The 19,656-nt window shown below is 39.3% G+C and overlaps 1 protein-coding gene and 1 long non-coding RNA gene across 2 annotated transcripts in view; both read right to left on the bottom strand.

Annotated features, from left to right (window-relative positions):
- Nucleotides 1–1,534: 1,534 nt before the first annotated feature.
- Nucleotides 1,535–4,306, bottom strand: LOC137171983 (uncharacterized). Its single transcript, XR_010924852.1, has 2 exons — nt 3,591–4,306; nt 1,535–2,527 (listed from the first exon to the last, which is right to left on the bottom strand). It is a non-coding gene; the product is annotated as an uncharacterized lncRNA (long non-coding RNA).
- A 323-nt stretch (nt 4,307–4,629) lies between these two features.
- The window catches only part of LOC137171982 (urotensin-2 receptor), a 61,785-nt gene continuing 46,758 nt past the window's right edge, over nt 4,630–19,656 (bottom strand). Inside the window, exon 4 of the mRNA XM_067576221.1 lies at nt 4,630–10,289. The gene's annotated coding sequence lies outside the window, so the exon portion shown is untranslated. The remainder of the gene's footprint in view (nt 10,290–19,656) is intronic.

Here is a 19,656-nt window from a genome sequence, read left to right as displayed (position 1 = left end):
CTTCACCCACTGCGGCCTCCCATGGCACAGTTACCCTGTGTTTTGACAGCAAGCATATCAAACACGTTTTTTACGTGCAAATCAGACACAGCAGATACACTCTCATTGCAATAAATGCAGCTGTCTGCACCAGCTCCATGCAGGCTTGTGTCTCATGGGCATACCACAACCTGCAGCATCTATTTGCGCGACAAGTATATTTTTTCGACAATATATATATGTGCATAAACACAAGTTTGATGCCCAATAAAAAGGCACTGAATAAATATAGTTATCTACATTTTGCAACCTAGGCTATCCGTTATTTCAAACTGCATGGGTGTACTTCAGTTTACTGTATATTTTAAGGTTTTATCATTGTAATAATTAAACTTTTATCACATTATCTTCATTTTCCTGTTATTATGTGACCTTGGTCTATGATTTTATTGTTTCTGATGGCATTGTTTTCTCCATTATTGCGGTTTATTTATGTGTTGTGTAATCCTTATCGAAAATTTTTCGAAAAGTATAATTGACATAGGCCTAATTTACATTCATCATTGTTTGATTATAGACAAGAGCCTATTTATGGGTCCTCTTGATTCCTTATGATTTTCTCTCTTCTCTCAAACTTTATCAGAGACTATAGGATTATGAGGGGAAACATTGTCTAAATGTGAGATTATCATCTAGCGGTCAAAATAATGAAGGCCTACTTGCCCAGGCTCAGAGAAAGCTGCCCCCCAACACACGCACACACACACACACACACACACCTGTTTTGCAGCATGTGCAATAAAGGGGATGGGGATGGGTGAAAAAAGCACAGAATCCCAAACCTAATCAACCATGGACAATGTGAAATTGATTGTCGAAGTGGAGACGTACAAAGTGTTGTACGACCCAAAGAACCCATTCTACAAAGACAATACCAGGAAAGATGTGGCATAGAATGCCATTGCAGCAGTGCTTGAAGCAGCAGCTGAGTACCTTTGTGATGGAAAGTCGTTATTACTTTAGCGACCTAGCCTACATAGCAGTCAGACAGGTGTGCACAGATCACAGGGCATCAGCTTGATTACAAAAGGCAATTATGTCACAGCTTCTTACAATATATGTTATATAGATGCTGATTAGACGTCAGTTTCTAAACTGTCTGGCTTGTCTGGTAACACCTGTTATCAAGCACTTATTTATTTTAGGGTTTATGCTCTTAAATTCTGCTTCACTTACGATGTTGATTGCTGTTATGTTTGACGCATTTCAGGATTCACTGTTTAAATACTGAGTTTTTATGTTGCTGTACCCTGCCCCGTCTAACTTAAATAAATGAAACTTGTAGGCCCACACATACGCTATCAAATAAGGACTGACATCACTGACATCACGTCCATTCAGAGTATGTGGCTCTGTGAATATCATGTACACAACTTATTTGTGGCCCCTCAGTTAAGCAAAGAAACTAACAGTAATGTCACAAAGTATCACTAAAATGTACAGGCCTTGTAAATGCCAATTTCAAATATAACAAACACAAGAAATAACTCTGATCAAATCACAGAACGATTTTACTATGACAATACAAAAGAAGGCATGAAATGATAACAGTGTTGCCAATATGGATTATTACAAAAGGAAAAACTATGACATTCAGAACTTAAACTCAACCTACTCATAATGCTATTTACATATTTAGAGCAGTCACCAGTCCCTTTGCCAACACATTTCACCTGTTTTATCATACTGTCCTGCCATGACACACTGCCCTGTGGTGAGTTAAAATATGTACAAGATCTCCCTTACATCAAAGGCAGCCATTTAGCCCCCATTTCCCCCCATGTTTTTGACAGTACGCATCTGCATCCCCATCTGCTGTCCTTCATTTAATAGTCTTTGTGAGTCACTTGGTGTCAGCAAGAAGTTATGGAGGATGCAAGCAGCCATAAGAAGTGTGTTCACTCTGTCAGGTTTCAGCTTGATTCTCTGGTAGTATACCCTCCACCTTGATGCCAAATGCATTCTCAACCACCATTCGTGCCTGAGACAACCGATAGCTGAACATCCTCTTCTCTTTTGTGAGGTTGTGGCAAGGGTACGGTCTCATAAGATACTGTTTCAGTGGGAAAGCAGTGTCTGCCACTATGGTGAATGGCACATCACCAAGTCTGTCTGCACCAGGCATAGGGCAATTGGTGGCACATGAAGGGATCCTCCGCAAGTCTCCAACTTGGATCACTATCAGCCGTAATTTATAGTCTGCATCAACAAAATTTCTTCTTGTAGTCGAAAAACTTGCTGCCTGACAGAGACGGTGTCTGCATCTGCACATTTTTTCCATCCACCCATTGCCCCAAGGCAATTTGGGAAGTTCCAATTCTCCCAAAACCTGCAATGCTACTCCATGTCTCTTCATTTGGCTTAGGTAGATCAATATTCATAAATGTTTCTATGGCCTCACACACCAGGTGTACTGAGTCTGCTACAGTCTGAACACCAAGTCATTAGCTGAAAGCAAGGCTCCAAAATGACTCCTGTAGCAATGAACCTAGAGAGGAAAAATGGGGGGGAGTTAATTATGCGTGTATTCACACTTTTTTGTTCACTTTCAGCAGCTGACTGCAAGATTAGATGGAAGTGTCTCAGAGATGCACCTGTCCACAAAAAAGATCCTGCCAAGTGGGTTGGGGGTAGACACACAGAAAGAGTGGCCATACTTCTAGGTGATGTCTTCCCTGCTGCCCTATTTGCAGCCAAGAAAGTAAATGTGCTCTTTATGAGTTGCAACACTAAATTATTTGTAATCATAATTCTGTACAATATAGAATATAACATAATGAAATATATAAACACACCTCTCTGTCTCTCTTTATCTCTCTGTATGTGGCCCCAGTGAACAACAGGCTGATGATGAGGAAAGAAAAAGAAATACTACTTTGTCCTTAGTTTGGTGCCAATATTAAACCAGGTAGACTGAGAGGGTAAAATGAGGCAAAAATCAGGATTTTAAATTTGCTGGATGACACTGAGTCATCCTCCTCCACCCTTGCCCAAGTTCCTGCTGCTCACCCACCTCCATTACAGCACTGGCAACAGTATAAATTCCAGCCAATTCCCAGTACCTCTTCTGTAAATTACCCATGTGTTCCAATAGAACCTATGACAAGGCAACTGCTAGTCCCAAGTGGGCCTGGGAAGTACAGGACTTAAGCAAAGACTGTGGGAGATTGTAAAGGCTGTGCCTAATATCTTTTTTAATGCTGTGTAGTGCCCTTCGATGTATATTTTGCAATGTAAATAGTTATTATTTCATGTAAATAGTTATTCTATGTGTTTATGATGCCCTCAACTTATTTTCCACATTGTTTAAAATGAAATAATTTTTAAGGGCTGTTTTATATTTGGTTTATAACAAGGCTATGGTAATATGATATGTTTTTATAGCTATGACAGACGAATTGCTTTTGTAAACAGTAGCCTCTGGCTTTATAATGTAGGTTAAAATATGAAAATAGCCCGTGTCACTGTCAGGTTCAGTGTAAAATTATGAATAACTTAAGTGTCAACCATATGCATCAGTGTTGATGGCAAAATAGATCAGGAATACTCACACATATCAAAGGAAAACTGCACACTGCAAGTTTGGCTGCTCCTTTGCTGCTTGACGCTTTGAAGTGCACAGACAAGATGGACCCAGTATAGACAGTCACTTCAGTGATGCGTGAACACTGTTGTCACTGACGTGACACGTGCTGTCTAGACACAGGGTTAGCTCCACAATGCATAGAGCCCTTAGTAAGGTAGACAACAAGACCAGCTCTGGCCTGAGATTTGTTATATCATGTTTGTCATGATCTCTGGTGGAAAGATGAGCTTGTGGCAGGCTTGCTTCCTTCCTTGTAGTGGAAGCTTTGGGAGTCGTCCTGCTGGTACGAGGGTAGTGGTGTGCCAGTTGTTTGGGGAGATAGAGCATTGGCAACAATTCTCTTTTGCACCAGGATGTTTGCCAGTTGCTGGAGAACCTGATTGTGTTTCCAGGTATAGTGGCCTTGGGAAAGACTGGTTTTGCTGCCGGTAAGGATGTGCCTTAGAGTTGCCTTTTTTTTCAGAACGGACATGATGGCACCATAAAGCACCATTGTTAAGCATGAAGGTTTCACATCTGCTCTGGTTTTCTTTTCATGTAGCAGAAACATGGCAACAAATGGTTTCTTAAAGAGGAAAAGAAAACCAGTGACACAGTCTTGACAAATATATAAAAAACAAAAACAGCTCTTGTTTATCTACTTTTTATTGTAATTTCTTTTACAATGACTGAGAATAAATGCAGTGTGATTTATTGCTGCATCTCATTTTCTTTTTTCATCATCATCTTCAAATTTGTTTCTGCATTTCGTAGTCTCTCTCAGAGCAATTGTGCTTTTCTCTGTGATTTTTATTTCCTTCTCTCCAGTCAGACGTCAGCACATCTTGGCTGGATACGTGATAATGAAGAATACTTCATAGGACATTTTTTGTTGCACCATTATGGATGCTGAGCGGGTTTCTTCAGATAACCCCTCACTGGTACAATGTAAAATAAGAATTATGATTAACCCAATTAATTACAGAGATTAACATCTGTTCTACCAAGGACACAGAGACACTGAGTCAGAGAGGTCAAACAGGTTTTTTAATAAGAGCGCACATAATTTACATCACTCGTTGTCTTTAGTTATAACAGAATAACAGCATCAGTTTGCACTATAGCTCCAGGTATTATGTCATCCACAGGGAGAATGCAATTAAAGATAAATACAACATCAGCCAAGGGCAGACAAAACCCTCGTGACCCGACTGTGTGTCTATTCCTTTATTTTCTCCTAATACAGCCTAATTAAATAGGATTAGATTTACTCAGTGTACTAAAGAGTTGTCTGCAGCAAATATTAGCAGTTTCAAGCTGAATGTCCCCAGTGACTATTAACATGCATGGAGAGGTGTTCTTAAGCCTGTTGTTCATGCAGCCCAAAATTGTTTTGGTAGAGATATAAACCATATATGGTAGCTGAAAAAACCAGCTTAAGCATTGTGCAACATTGTTGGGAAACCTGGCTGAAAGACTGGAAAATTCCTTCTGTAACTATTTTTGGCTTGAAGGGGATTTGATTGACGAGTGGGTCTTAATTTAACCACATATGACATTAACTATTAGTTGGAAGTTTTATTTTGAAGAGAAAAGCTGGAAAATTGTTATAACAATATATTTAGCACTGATGCTATTCTTCATTAACAATCGGTTCTGCAGCTCTGTGCAACCTTTAGCTCATTTGGGTTTTGCCACACATAGTATGATTGAGTGTCCGCTCTCATCAGTCACCTTGAATTAAAGTGTAGTCATTTCCAGCAAACAAGCTCAGACAGAGAACTCTACCTGCTCAGCAACAAAATGGCAGAGAGCTTAAGAACATGAGTTACTGGTGAAGAAGAAGCAGTTACTGTCAATAGGAGGATAGTTGCTCTGTGTCTGCTGTATGTATTAGCCAAGCAGGGTTTTCTAACCGTAGTGCTATTTTTTTCTCTTGCCTCCAAGTAATCAAGAATAACTAAATACAGCCTGAGATTAAAGGTACCCCATGGAGTTTTCTTGTAAACAAACAGTGCGGTGTTTCTCACCAAAATAGGCTACCAACTGTGTTGAGTGCATGTCCTTCCTGTAAAACATTTAGCCTACAAATCCAGCAATAATTACAGCTATGTTTGCTTGTTAGCATTCTTTTCTCTTCACAGTTTTCTTTTTTTTGTGACATTACTTCATTTGTTGTTTGTCAGCAGAATAGTGTGTAACAGACAATAGGATGTGAATTGTGTTGCTTTCACATGTGTCCTTGTGCATATGCATGATGCAAACAAAAAGGGGACCCACTTGTCAAAACATTGCTCCATAGATTGGTAGAAAATTCCACAGGGTACCTTTAACTGTATGTCTTTTCTCATTCTTTGTGTTTCTTTCTTTCTTTCTCTCTCTCTTTTTTTTTTTTTTTTTTTTTTAAAAAAAGCACACTATGAAGAGATTCAATTCTTTCAGAAAGTTAAAATGTATAGCCGGACAGCTTTCTGATATGGTGGCTTCTAACTTGTCATGATGATGCTGACTCACTCAGAGATCTCAGGAGCATAATGGAAATTAATGTAACTAAACAAGGTTTGGATGAAACATCTGCAATTTTTTAAAAAAACAGTAAGTTACAGCAGCAGAACAAAAGTGCTGATTTTGGTCCATTGTAGAGGACAATTTCCTCTAAATCAAATAAGCCAAATCTATTGTATAAAATAATGTATTATAATCTATGATAAAGTAGAAATTGATTTACAACAAACAGTTTAATTGATAAATTGAAATGCATGTAATTTGCGCTTAAAGAGGTGTTGAGTTGTGCAGGTGGTTTTCAAAAGTTCTCTGCATAAATGGACTACATCTACAAAGCGCCTTTCTACCGTCATGGACAAAGAGCTTTACAATGTACTTCTCAATCACCCACACACACTCATACACCAATAGCTTTGGAGCTACTGTGCATTGTGCTGGCCTGTCCATTGGGACTCAGTGCCCTCAGGGATCAGTTTCCCCCTGAAGGACATGTGGACAGGACTGAACCACCAGCCCTGCTTTTAGTGGACGACCTGATCTATCTGCTGAGCCACAACCACCCTAATAAATGTAATTATATGGATTTCTCTTGGGCAGGTTATGGTAGGTCACTGGTTATGCAACTTGTTGTTAATGGTTGTTAATGAAACAGTGTCACAAGGCCTTGCATGAATAATAATGCGGACATTACATGGTGTAGAATTTACAGTTTTGTTTTATATCCGTGACAATGCAGGTACAAACCAAATTGTATGCGTTTAAAGTATATGTAAGATTTACAGCTCAGTTATTCAGATGCAAGGAATGAGGCTCAGGACTACTGTTAGGATTATCACTCATTTTCTTGTATTCCAAGTAACCTACTGCTCCATCACAGAGGATAGAAAGCAACCAAACCTTTTCATTCTTTTTGGCTGACAGGCAGTTGAATGGCCAAAAGATATTGTGTAAATTGGTTTATTTACAACGTGGGAGACTCAATCACTTTGAGTCACATATGAAATCTGGCTTTACTCCAGTATATATCAGCATAGCCAGTGTTGGTTTCTCACGTGTCTATATACAGTACAGTGTGCATGTATACAAAGCCAGCAGCCTACATCTAAAGGCTTTTGAACATATTTAGATCCCATGGTGAGATCTGTGTAAATTTCACCAATTTTTAAAGCTCCTGCATACAAATCCTCTCAAATCCAAGAACACGATTTCTTCAGAGGATACAATGGTTAAAAATGCATCATTCAAGCAATGTTTGTAGCTTGTCTCCTGCTGCTCTGGGAGTTCAATCAATAGAGATGTAACAACTTGGCTCCTACCTGCAACTCTGCCTACGCTCTTTGTATTCTTTTTTGTATTCAAATTGAAGCCATAACATGATCAAACTGGTCAAGGATGACACCAGAGGTCTCAGAGGAGCCTAACGGATCTGAGAAAACACACAAAAAGCGTGTTCGGCTTTTCAGCTTTTAGTTTGGATGTTGTAGAAATCTGTGGTATTGCACAGTAGCATTAAATAGCAATATTGACATGCAAAAGGAATTAAAATATCTGTAAACGGATGAAACACATCAGATGAAATACACCAGCAACAATATTTATACGGGGGAAATTGTTTTTTTCCTCAACCAATATATTAAATTTTGATTTCTTTTTTTTTTTTTACAATTTCTTTAAAAATATTCAAAGCAAGGTGAGGACAAGGCTGGCATTATTTCATATTTCCCTATTTTCTCGACAAATCTCATGAAAAGACCAAACCCACAATGTGTGTCAGTCTGTCTCTTAATACTTTACGACTTCCCCACACTGTCTGTGGCACTCAGCCTCAAACACATTCTTTCCAACTGAAGACATAAATCTTTAAAAACAGGTCTCAGATATATTATCATATAACATTATATTTTTAAAAAGCCTCAATAATTTCCTAAAACAGTCGGGCACTGTAGTTTTTAGCTAACTACTTTCAGCTGCGGATTAGTACATATTTTCTAATAAGTAATTATTTACAGCACCAGGACAGTGAAGAGTATGTGAGATTGACTCAAAATAAACTACAGAGCCTAAGTTTATGGTAATGAAGGAACATTGAAGACTGTTACCCAGTGCAACAGTGTGGCTCATTAATGTATTTTTAATCGTTTTTTAGCTGAGCTAAAGGTATGGTTCCAAAGATGGCAATTTTGGTCTGTCAGTCTACTGTATAGACAATACACATAGGATCAATTCATTGTTGGTTTTGGTCTTTCCATTGGATTTGTTGACAATAAGAAAAAAAAAACAAACAGAATATCCCCAGCTCTTCCGGGAGTTCAGACTGAAAACAGCACTGCGTTAAAAAAGTACAAGGGGCTGCGTTAGTAGCATAGTGTTTCTTCAGGCACTGGAGACATACTATAATGTAATCTAGAAAGTCTGACCAATAGATCAATGTGTAATCAAGGCTAATCGGACTCTATTAATTATGACTCTTGAAAGTCATCACGGTGATGAACATCTGTCGTTGTGACGATCATCAGGTAAACTGCAGAAATCTGGCATTCATATTATAAAGACCCCATTTACATTAAGTCACTTCATGCGTGTTTGGAGGATGGAATAACTATCTGTTATCTAAAAAAAAATAAAAAAAAATTTGATAATTATTTAATCATTCTGAGTCATTTTTTAAGAAAAAATGTCAAAATTCTCTGGTTCCAGCTTCTTAAGTGTGAATATTTTCTGGGGGTTTTTTGTCTTCTTTGATAATAAACAGAATATCTTTGGGATATGGACTGTTGACTGGGACACAAAAAGATGTGTGACGACGTCACCTTGGGCTTTGGGAAACAGTGATCTCCATTTTTCACCATTTTCTTACATCGTATCATATTGTATCGCTTCTATTGTATAGCCTGTAGTTTGTTGCATGGTCTGTTGACATAGCCTTTGGAAGTCTGAGGGGATGCTTCCAAAGCTGGCCAATCAGAAGAGAGTGGGCTCATCGAGAGGGGGGCCTTAAAGAGACAGGAGCTAAAAAAACCTGTTGAAGACAGATGCTGAACTAAGGGGCTGCAGAGTATTTTTAAACTGTAAACCATGCAAAGATATTCCAATAGAGCCCCAGATGAAATATATAGACCTGGACATGTACATAATATAGCCCCTTTAATCTTCTGCCATTTTTGGCAGAAACCAAACAGCTTCAAGTGTATTACCACTTCCATCTGGACTGGAGTAGAGTTAAACCTGATTTGCGGCTAGTCTGGGTCTGGAAAAATCAACATAGATTGCAATCAAATTTGTGACACATACCGTATATGTGGTTAAACTTAAATTAAAGTGTTCTAAATCTCATATGGATTTTATCTAGATACTTGAAGACACATGAAATGACAAGTGTAAATGGGGCCAAAGTAATCTACCAGGACTGTGTGCTTGCTTTTATGTAATCAGCAGAGTTGTGCCAGCTTCAACTTTTTTGCTTGACGACTCTGCGGTCGATGCAGTGATCCCATTCAAAAGAATGAGGGGGGCTGTGTGTTTTTTATGCAGTGCTGTTGTCTGCCTGAACACTGCTTTGCCCTTAAAATAAGAAAGGTATGTCCCAGTATGTCCTCCAAAAGCAATCATCTGCTACCACTGCAGCAATCATGCACTTTTTATCCGTCATGAATTAAAAACATCACATGCCAGACTCGACTGACATTACCATATGATAATCTTTTTTTGTAAATCAAACCACTGATGGCTCGATACTGTTGTCCTTACCTCACTTGTGCGTCAACAGCATTACTCCCCTATTGTTACTGTGTACACAATTGCCCTCAATCACCAAAAAAAGACAATTTCAGAGACACTTTCACATGCAGGCCCACACAATGCACCGTGAGAAGGAGGGGGTAAACATTAGAGTTAGCATAAAAGTTGAAAAGTCTTTCCCTCATGTCACAAGAAGTTCTGGGAGCGACAAATAAATACAGACATGAGGGGATCTACTTTGTACACAGTCTCAAACAGCAGCAGCTCCTGGCTTCTTGTTCCGTTTCCGCTGGTGCTCATACATGTGATTGTGTCCACATGTATTGAACTGCAGCTACGTCTTCTTTCACAGTTGTGGTGATGAAGAGTTCAGGGTCTGCTGCTGTTTGTGTCATCTTCTTTCCTTTCTTCCTCTTCCTCAGCCAGAACAGCTCAGTCACATCTATCAGGGAGAGACAGGACACAGCGTGCCTATTAATACTGTGGTTGTAATTGCTCTAAACACACACACACACACACACACACACACACACACACACACACACACACAAACATTTAAAGAGCATGTACTGTTAGGAAACAGCATGCGGGTAAAAATAGAAAAGAATCAGTTATCAGTTCCTGTGTGCATTTAGGAAGGTATGCATAGTTTATTTTGGATTGCCCAAACACACACACACACACACACACACATATATATATACACAGTATTCAATCTCAAAGACATCATTATAGTGTGATTTAGAGAGCATGGTTAACAGGATTGCCTGGCAGTATCAGATTAGCTGTGAACAGTGTCTGAGGTGTCTTTGGTTTCACTGCCATCATCCCTCAGGTATCATTTTTATACCAAAACATAGTTTATCCTCATGCATTACGACATTATAACTGCCTCAGATGAACCAAATCTCTCCAGAATGGAGTTTTTCTAGTCGTAATACAGTCTTTGCATCAAACTCAGATGTCCCTATGTGAGTTTTTTTCAGACAGAAGAAAATGTATCTCTTGTTGTTAGTTTCTCAAACTTTTATCTCAAAATACTGATCCACATTTTATGTGGGTTGGATCACAGAGTTTCAAAGGCTGGCTCCTACTGGGTGCTTCGTAAGACTGGAATTGAAAAGAAATTTATCATAAGGGCTCTCAACCTGTGTTGCTTAGTGCGGTTGTATGGGACTCTGGTTGGTTCTCCCCCTTTGTGTCATTCATTTGGGCACATCTGAACACTGCAATTGTACGCATGTGTGAACCAAAACAACCACACTGAGACCATTAAGGGGAAGTGGTCTCGGTGTGGTCACAGACGAATCTTGGAGCAGTTTGTTTGTGTTAGGAATGCGATCCGACCTTGATCTGATCCAACTACAAGATGTACTCTGTGAGTTTGAGATAAAAGGCTCCTGTAGCCAGGTGCGCTTCGCATATTGGTCTGATCTGGACTAGCAATGAAGTACGTTTCCTCCTTGATTATGGGCAGATACGACCTTCCTCGGGATCTTCTTTCTGTGTTTATGTTCTCGCTTTCATCCGAGACACATCTGAGCAATGAGCACAGTGAACATTCTCACCTGGCTTTTAGTGATGCAGTTTGGTTTGCTTGAGTTTTTAGGCTTTTTTTAAAAAAAGAGTTTGGGGTCTATGCTGCCCTCAGATGGTTAGGAAGGCTGTTCCACAAGTGTAGTGCAGCAGAGCAGAAGGCTCAATCCTGGGTCCAGGGTGGGCTTTTGAAGTGGGGGCGGATGACTGTGACCTTGAGGGCAGATGGACCACTACCAGTTTGAGGGGAGAGGTTGACAGTTTGAGTGATCATGGGGCTGAGAATGGGGATGTATGATTTGAGCAGAGCTGTGGCAATGGGGTCCAGGGCACAAGTATAGGTTTACCAACTCATCCATTGATTTTGATGTGGACAGGTGTGGAAATCTGTCAATATAACTCTGGTGCAGACTAAACAAGACCACTGAAAAAAAGTTGTGCGGACCAACCACAGGACTGTGTGTGAGTAGTTATGTCATTTCAGCATGAATTCAAAAGATAAACTACGATTAAATCTATCTGCTAGTCGTGAATTGAAAAGAGGGATCTTTCCATCTGTAGGCTATAAGCATTGTATAGCCTATATCTGTGCAAGAACATTTGGTAACCATGGTAACATATGCATGAGTATGGGGATTTTTCCATGGTCAATGAGAAAATAAAAAGACATCAAAATAGAGGTTTGTCGAGCTTGTGTCCTCTTTTAGCAGTTAGTGAGTAAAACGCAACATATAGTGACCCTCCCCCTAATATTATGATACAAAATGCATCTTTATTGTTCTATTTCTATCAGTTCATTACAATATATACACTATATGATATACGAGGTCCAGCTGCAGTCTCAACTAATAATTCTAATCATTTAGTGTATTTCTCCATGAGTACATTGTCATGCCACTGAAGATAATTATATACATCAGGTTCACTTAAGTGCTGCACGGCTCGCTGTCAGTCACAGCAAATTGATTTCCCCTCATGGGTCCATGTCCAATCAATGAATTACTTGTCAGTCCATATGTCTTCATGCCTACATCTCTGGGTTTGTTTGTAATAACCCAGCTGTGAACATGCTATATGAGAGAAAAAAAAATCTGGTGGTGAGCATTATTAATTCGAGACTGCAACTCAATTCTCAAGATCACAGTTAAACAATTGAATTTAAAAAAAAAGATATGCCGCTTACCCAGATTGCTTATAAGATCACTGTCATTGACAGTTCACTCTCACTTTTAGGATTGACGGGTAGTTTAGCTTTTTATTTCGTTCTAAAATCACATATCTACTATCATAAAATCCTGTGGTCTGTTTTGCTTTCAGACCACACAGAACTGCACCCGAGTCTGTGTGGAAGCAAGCCGAGACCATCCTTTTCAGTTTCGGTCCAGTTCTTTACTCTGCATCACGCTGCCAGCTTTCACACCAGCCCCGACAAAACCAACATAATGGACAAAGTCACCAAAGTTTGTCGTAAAGAACGGGTTACGAGTGAAAGCACCGTACATCATCCTGCCTGAGGAAAGTTGGTCTAATTCTGTATCACAACTTTAAATGTCCTCTCACAGCTCACTTTTATGCAACTGTGTCTGCATATTACAACTCCCTCTTGCTTATTCAAATCAAATGGAAATGGGTCAGATGCAAATTCATTCATTCAGTAATCATCCCTCTTTTTCACAAGAATCATTCCCACTACATAAATAGTAAACCAACAGTCTCTCGATTTGAAATGCACAAATGCTAGTGTGTGCAATGCCTTCTCACATCGAACATTATCAACTATTAATCAACAACAGTACCTTCTGTATAATAAGAAACTGGAAAAAAATTAATGAAATGCCAATTGACATTAGTCATTTTAGGTATTGCTGCTGGATATATTTAGGACCCATCTAATTTCTGGTTCTATTTCTGTCAGCGGGGTTCAAGTCAGATCATTTCAATCAAAGAACAGGTACATATCGCTACGCTTCCTTTTGATCACAGGAACTCTTAAGTGAAATGAAATTGGAGTGCAATAACGGAAACCTCAGACATATTAATTCATTTACTGATTGCTGCACTTCAGTGAAGCAATTCATTAATGAAAGGGGGTTGTTTCTTTCAACATCTGCAAAAAAGCATGATAATATAATCAACACTCCAGACAAGAAAAAAAGGGCTAAGATGGATGATCACCATATTGATTTGAATAATATTTGTCCTTGATATGCAGTTTAAGTTTAATATTGCTCAGTTAATTTCATCACTGCATGAGATTGTAAAATAAATAATAAATAAAAGAAAGGATCTGTCATTATTTCTGTTAATGAAAAACTAAATTGCAAAGATACAACTGGAAAAAGGGTGTACAAAGTATTAATGATGATGATGATGTTGGGTATTGCTGCACTGGTCTAATTTCTGGCTCTACTTCCTTTAGCTGGACTCATGTCTGGAATTTTCCTAGTTGAACAAAGGTACCTATTATTTAGTGTTTGAAACATATATTCCATTAGCAACACTCAATATGATGGTACCACTCTCATGTGTGTATTTTAAACATGTAGACCAGCATAAAGGCTGGAAACAGCTAACTGGTTGCTGGAAGTAGCTTCATATTTAGTGTACAGACATGAGAGTGGTATCAATCTTATATCAAATAAGCATATTTCTCAAAATGTCGAACCATTCCTTTAAGTTCAACGGCAATACATAACATTGTTCACAAATCAGAAGAGAATTAAACGAAAGAACAATTAACTGATGTTTTGAACTGCATACTGGGCTCTCTGATTCATCACTTATATATCTCTCAAAATCTTATTTTTCCTCAGCACACTCGTTTTGTCTGCCTCTCCCTCCTCCCACACAAACATTTATGGAATCGTTATGTCTCCCAAAGACATCAAATCACTCTGGCATTAACTATTGCACAGTGACTGACTCGTGCCTTTATCCTCCCTGATATTCAATACAATTTGGAGTTGAAAGAACTGGAGTTATGACTCAGATGTGTTTTAGCCACACAAAGTCTCCCTCTAATACACAGTTCACAGCAACCACAAAAATCACATCTCATGGTCTATTAACTGTTTGACAGAGTCTAGCGCCATGCAAGCAGCTCCGTGTTCTACTTAGGCACAGTGGTGCTGAGATGCCAACATGCTCACACTGACAATGCTAATATGCTGGTGTTTAGCGGGTTTAATGCCATGTTCACCCTCTAGTTTAATGTGTTGGCATGTTAAAATTAGCTAATTAAAATTAAACACAAAATTGTTTCTAGGTTTTTAGTCATAAATGCAACTGTTGGACACAAAAATTGGCAAATTGACTAAAGATGATGTTAGATGAAAAGTGAAGGAGCCATTTATGTCTGTATCAAATTTCAGTAGTTGCTAAGATATTTCATTTTGGACCAAAGTGATGGCCAATATGTAATCCCTTGATGCACACTAAAAGTATGGCTAAAAGTTCATAACATACTATATATAACACCACAGTTTATCTGACATCATGTCTAGCTGATATACTGGAATGTACAGGTACTTTCAACTAAATGTGTGTGTGTGTGTGTGTGTGTGTGTGTGTGTGTGTGTGTGTTAGCACGAGCAGATGCTGTTTGAAGTGATGTTCACGTCACTCTTTCCACATTGGATTTACAGGACTCACTCACTGGAACATCTAGCATCACCCTGCCCAGTAAATGTGAGAGGTCTATCATTAAAAGATACAGAATACAAGTTGCCCCACAGAAGCAGCTCCATTATAGACTTTTCCCACTCTACACTGCTGTTACTGTTGGCATGAAATAGCTGAAAGAGAATGATAGACACTTTTTCATTCAACATCTTTCTTTAACTGTGTTTATCTATTACAGAATGTTGCAATCAGAGCTGCAGTTCACATACGGTATTTTGCTTTCATGATTACTTTAATGAATAAATCTGATACTGATTTAATTTATGCTAAACCTAAAGGCCTTTGGAGCAAAGCTGTATGATCAATCAATGTCTGAATGTTTTACTTTCCTCTTACTAAAAACAACTTTCCTGGGTGAGAAACATTTTCGATGATGCACAGAGGATTAATGAGCTTAGTTATGTTAACTATTTATTCAACAGACTTCAGGGCACAATGCAGAAGGATTCTTTAAGGAATACACTGGGTTGGCGGGAAAATGGTATTTTAAAATCCAAACAGCCACAATGAACACAAATACTGTCAGGATCTCTATTGCAATCATTCATGTTGCGCTGATCCATCATATTACTCTATGATGTGATCTTGTGTGACTGGCTCAGTATGTTCAACAATTCGCTTGCTGGTGAGCAGTGTAAAGAACTGTTTATATATGTGGGCAGAGTCATTTTTGGCTCATAATTTGTTTGTTCAGTGCATTAAATGGCTTAGCAATGGTTCAGTAGCTCACATAGCAAACTAATCCTTCAGCTGTTGGTAGCAGCACCAGTGAATCACTTCGTATTAACTCTGTTGGTTACAAAACACCATCAGAGATGCTTTATCTATGCTATCTGTTTTTGTGTCTTTTTTTGTTACAGTAATTCAATTCATTATTATTGGAAAATGTTTAGTTATTTAATAACCTTGGTGCTTCCAACCTTCAGTCTTAAACTAAATGCATTCCAGCCTGACATCTTACAATAGTCGGTTGGAAACTGTATCAACAAGGATTTTGATGTGTATGTTTCATCAGTTCAGGGGAACGATTTTCTTTTCTTTCTCTGTTTTTTCACATGAGAGATTTCAGTATTTGTGTTTGTGTCATTGCTGTTGTTGTTTATTTCATTTTTGTTGCGTTGTGGTTTGACATTGCCGTACAGAAGAATAGGTTGACGATTCAGTCAGAGTACAGACTACACAATAACACCCACTGTGAGTCCTGCTGATCACAAAGAGAAAGCGAGAGATAAAGAAAGCGAGACAACATTGATTTTTGTCACACCACATCACACACGGTGCATACTGATGATTCTGTGATCAATGAAATTCATACAAGTCATCATGGCCAAAATATTCATAAGTGTTGATAAGCCTGGATAGCTCAACCCTATTGCCAGCACATCTCTGTTAACTGGAGATAATGTTTTTGCAATCAATGCCAACATTTTTAACATTCTCACCTTCTACAATATCAGTTGTGTTGTGTTATAGTAATACAACACATCTCACATGGTGACTATGGTAGGGTTATGGTAAGGGAATTTGGGTATGCTTAATGTTAGGCAACTAAAAATGCACAGATTCTTTTTTTTAAGTCTTTTACATGAGACCTGCTACATGCCCATGACCTTCACGCACTGTCTGCATCACTACATAAAGGATATGCTTCATCCAGCATTGGCACTTGGGCAGAAATCATGAGGTTCAGAATCATCCAATATGAATGTAACTCCTCGGATAATGGCTTGGATAGCTGCAGCTCAAAATAGCACAGTAGACTATGCACCTTGCGCTGTCTTTTTTTAATCTGGCGAGACTAAACAAGCAATACAAAACCTTAGTAACACTGACACTCACCCCACTGTGCCTTTTGTCCCACTTGGGCACGGTAAAGTTCATGGCAAATCACCAAAATACCAAGCGTGTGCAGGTTAGCATAAATCCTAACATCATGGAAACAGACCCCTGAGACTGACAGTCCTAACTGCCAGCGTTAGAGTTGCAAACGATGAATGGAATGAGTTCTCCTTGTTTATAGCTTATGATATGTAAGCTTTTCATTTAACGCCTTTTATTACCTCTGCCTGCAGAGTTGGAGGAAGTTCTTGTTTTCACCTCAGCTCATTATGATGTGTGCATCTCCTAATAGTGGAATTATTGTTGAAAATCCATCATATGGAGCTGGCATATCTTCATGCTTCTATAGCATTGGTGGAGGTCTGCACTTTACAACTCCACTCTCAGTAGATTCCCTCTGAATTTTGTACTCTGCGGCTATCACCCTTTCTCTTGCTGTTGTTCTCTCCTCAGTTTCTATATTTCTTCCTACTTCTTACTCTTGGTTAAAGGCCCTGAAAATATTTCTTTTTCAATCAGCTTCTTATTATGAGCTATGGGGTTCTAAATTAATGCAATTTATTGCCAAAGTTACAACAATTTTGGTCATTTCAATTGAGAGACATCTGTTTTTGTCTGTGCTCTTCTGAGTGGTTTGAAGTGGGCGCACTCAGTTGGAAAAAGATAATGTGCAATTTCTTGCACCAATCAGAATTTAACAATATTTAAATAAAAATGTGATGACAGTCATCCAACTCACGTGGAATAGATTATATTTAAATGCAGAATATGTACAGCATTTCTGTTTGGTGTCTAGGCTCTCCCCCCCAGCGCGAGATAAACTCAGAGCCTTCAGGTGGATGCTGCGGCGGAGGTGGGGCTTTTGAAACATTATATGAATGGCAGTGGCAGCCATAGAAGCAAGCAACAGCAAAGTGTGTGTGTGGCTGCAGCAATGGTTATCGGCAGCTGCTTTAATTGAGCGTTTGCTAAGCCATGTCCCGTGTAGTAACTTTTGCACCTGTCAAGGTCTCCCTTGATTGGCCTGCTGTGCCTAGTTATAGTTGCTAAGCTATGATTGATCAAGGAGGGGAGGAGTTTAGTGATTGCATGAGTGGCTTGCCAACTTGTAAGTAGGTTACCTAGCTAGTTTTCCTGTTCAATGTCTGATGCTTTGACTGCTTTACCAAGTCATATCCTGAGCTGAAGAACCCGAACTTTAAACTGCCTTCATGCCGCCCTTTTCTTTACATCATCTCACTCAAGTTATATCCCACTGGGCAAAAAAGATAAAGGATATAAATCTTCACCTCCTTTATGAACAGCAATTTGGACATGAATGTTTGAGCCATATGATGATAGTGTGCTCACACGGGGGTTTAAGTATGTATTCATGTGTGTCTATCCTCCTCTAGAGGCTGTATCATTTATGTATTGCAAGTTATATGGCTTTGAGGGGCTTAAGTCACTCCTTGTCCCCAATGCTCGCAGCAGTAGAGTCATGTTTGAATAGCAGTGGGCAGAAAATAGAAACATGAATGACTCTGCTCCCCCAGCATTCTGTCCAGCTGCTCATTGGGCACCTGTTGACTTGAGATTGCTATGCATTTGGCTCTGTGCCCTACCACTGATGTCTTTCCTTCATTACCCCCTCCACCCCCTCTCATTTTTGCCACTGTCCTGTTCCATTAGACCTCCCTCACTCCCTCAGTCACAGCCAAACCACCTTATGGCCTGCTTGGCAGCAGCCATCAGGCGGCAAACTGCATATTAGCCCCTCTTGGCCAAGGCCTCATCATCAAGAATTCATCAGGGAACATGAATGGTTCTCAATATGCTGAGGAAGTAAGGCTTCATTGACTGAGAGTGGTTTCCTCTGTCGTTTCCAGTAGCTCCACAGATGTAAATTATTCGGCTAGGTCAAAAAAGTTGGAAGGAGTGTCTAGCTACTAGGAATTCTGTAATGTTGACTGCAAAACGAAACATATTAGCAGCGGAACAGTATAAATCACTACGGCAGAGCTGTGTGAAAGATTTACAGGGTAATTATCGTGGTTATCAGCATTGTTATTGTTATGTATTTCACATACCATGGACCAGATTCAACTTGGATGGCAGCCAATTTAAATTTGGAATAGATTAGTGCACTTTTGGATGATTTGTTTGAGAGGTCCAGAGTGTTTAATTGTATGTGTGTTTGGGCCTGGGTGTGATATTGGCTGAATATCTGGGTAAAAGATGGGGGTAAAAGCAGAATTTATGTTCCAGTGTTACACCATGAGGACTTGTGAGTCAATGCTGCTGGTTCCCCAGCTATTAAGGCTTCTGTCTCTCACTTGCTCCCTCTCTGGCAGGACATACAGACCTAGCTTATCCCACCTGGCTTAACACGCAACACACTGGCTGGTTCTTATCTCAGGCTTGCAGCACTGCAGGCCTCATCCAGACATGCAGTCACACCAATGCACACAGACCAATAATAATGAGAGGATGTCGATAGTGTGTGTGTGTGTGTGTGTGTGTGTGTGTGTGTGTGTGTGTGTGTGTGTGCGTGTGTGTGCACGTGTACCTCTGTTTACACATATGTGCTTTTGCTCAGGGTAAAATTAGTTTTTTATTTGTCTTCAGTAATTCATATTCAAACTATCCACTGCATAAATACTTTATACTAAGCTGGTGAAAGACTTACATAGTATCTTAGAATACTTGCAGCAAAACCGCAAATTTATTTTATTTTAACTTTATAAATTAGTAATCTGAAAAATATCAGCTTC

This window comes from Thunnus thynnus, chromosome 20, assembly GCF_963924715.1.
Source record: "Thunnus thynnus chromosome 20, fThuThy2.1, whole genome shotgun sequence".
Classification (NCBI taxonomy): Eukaryota; Metazoa; Chordata; class Actinopteri; order Scombriformes; family Scombridae; genus Thunnus; species Thunnus thynnus.
Note: the sequence above shows the minus strand (reverse complement) of the source record. Positions and strands in the feature narration are given on the sequence as shown.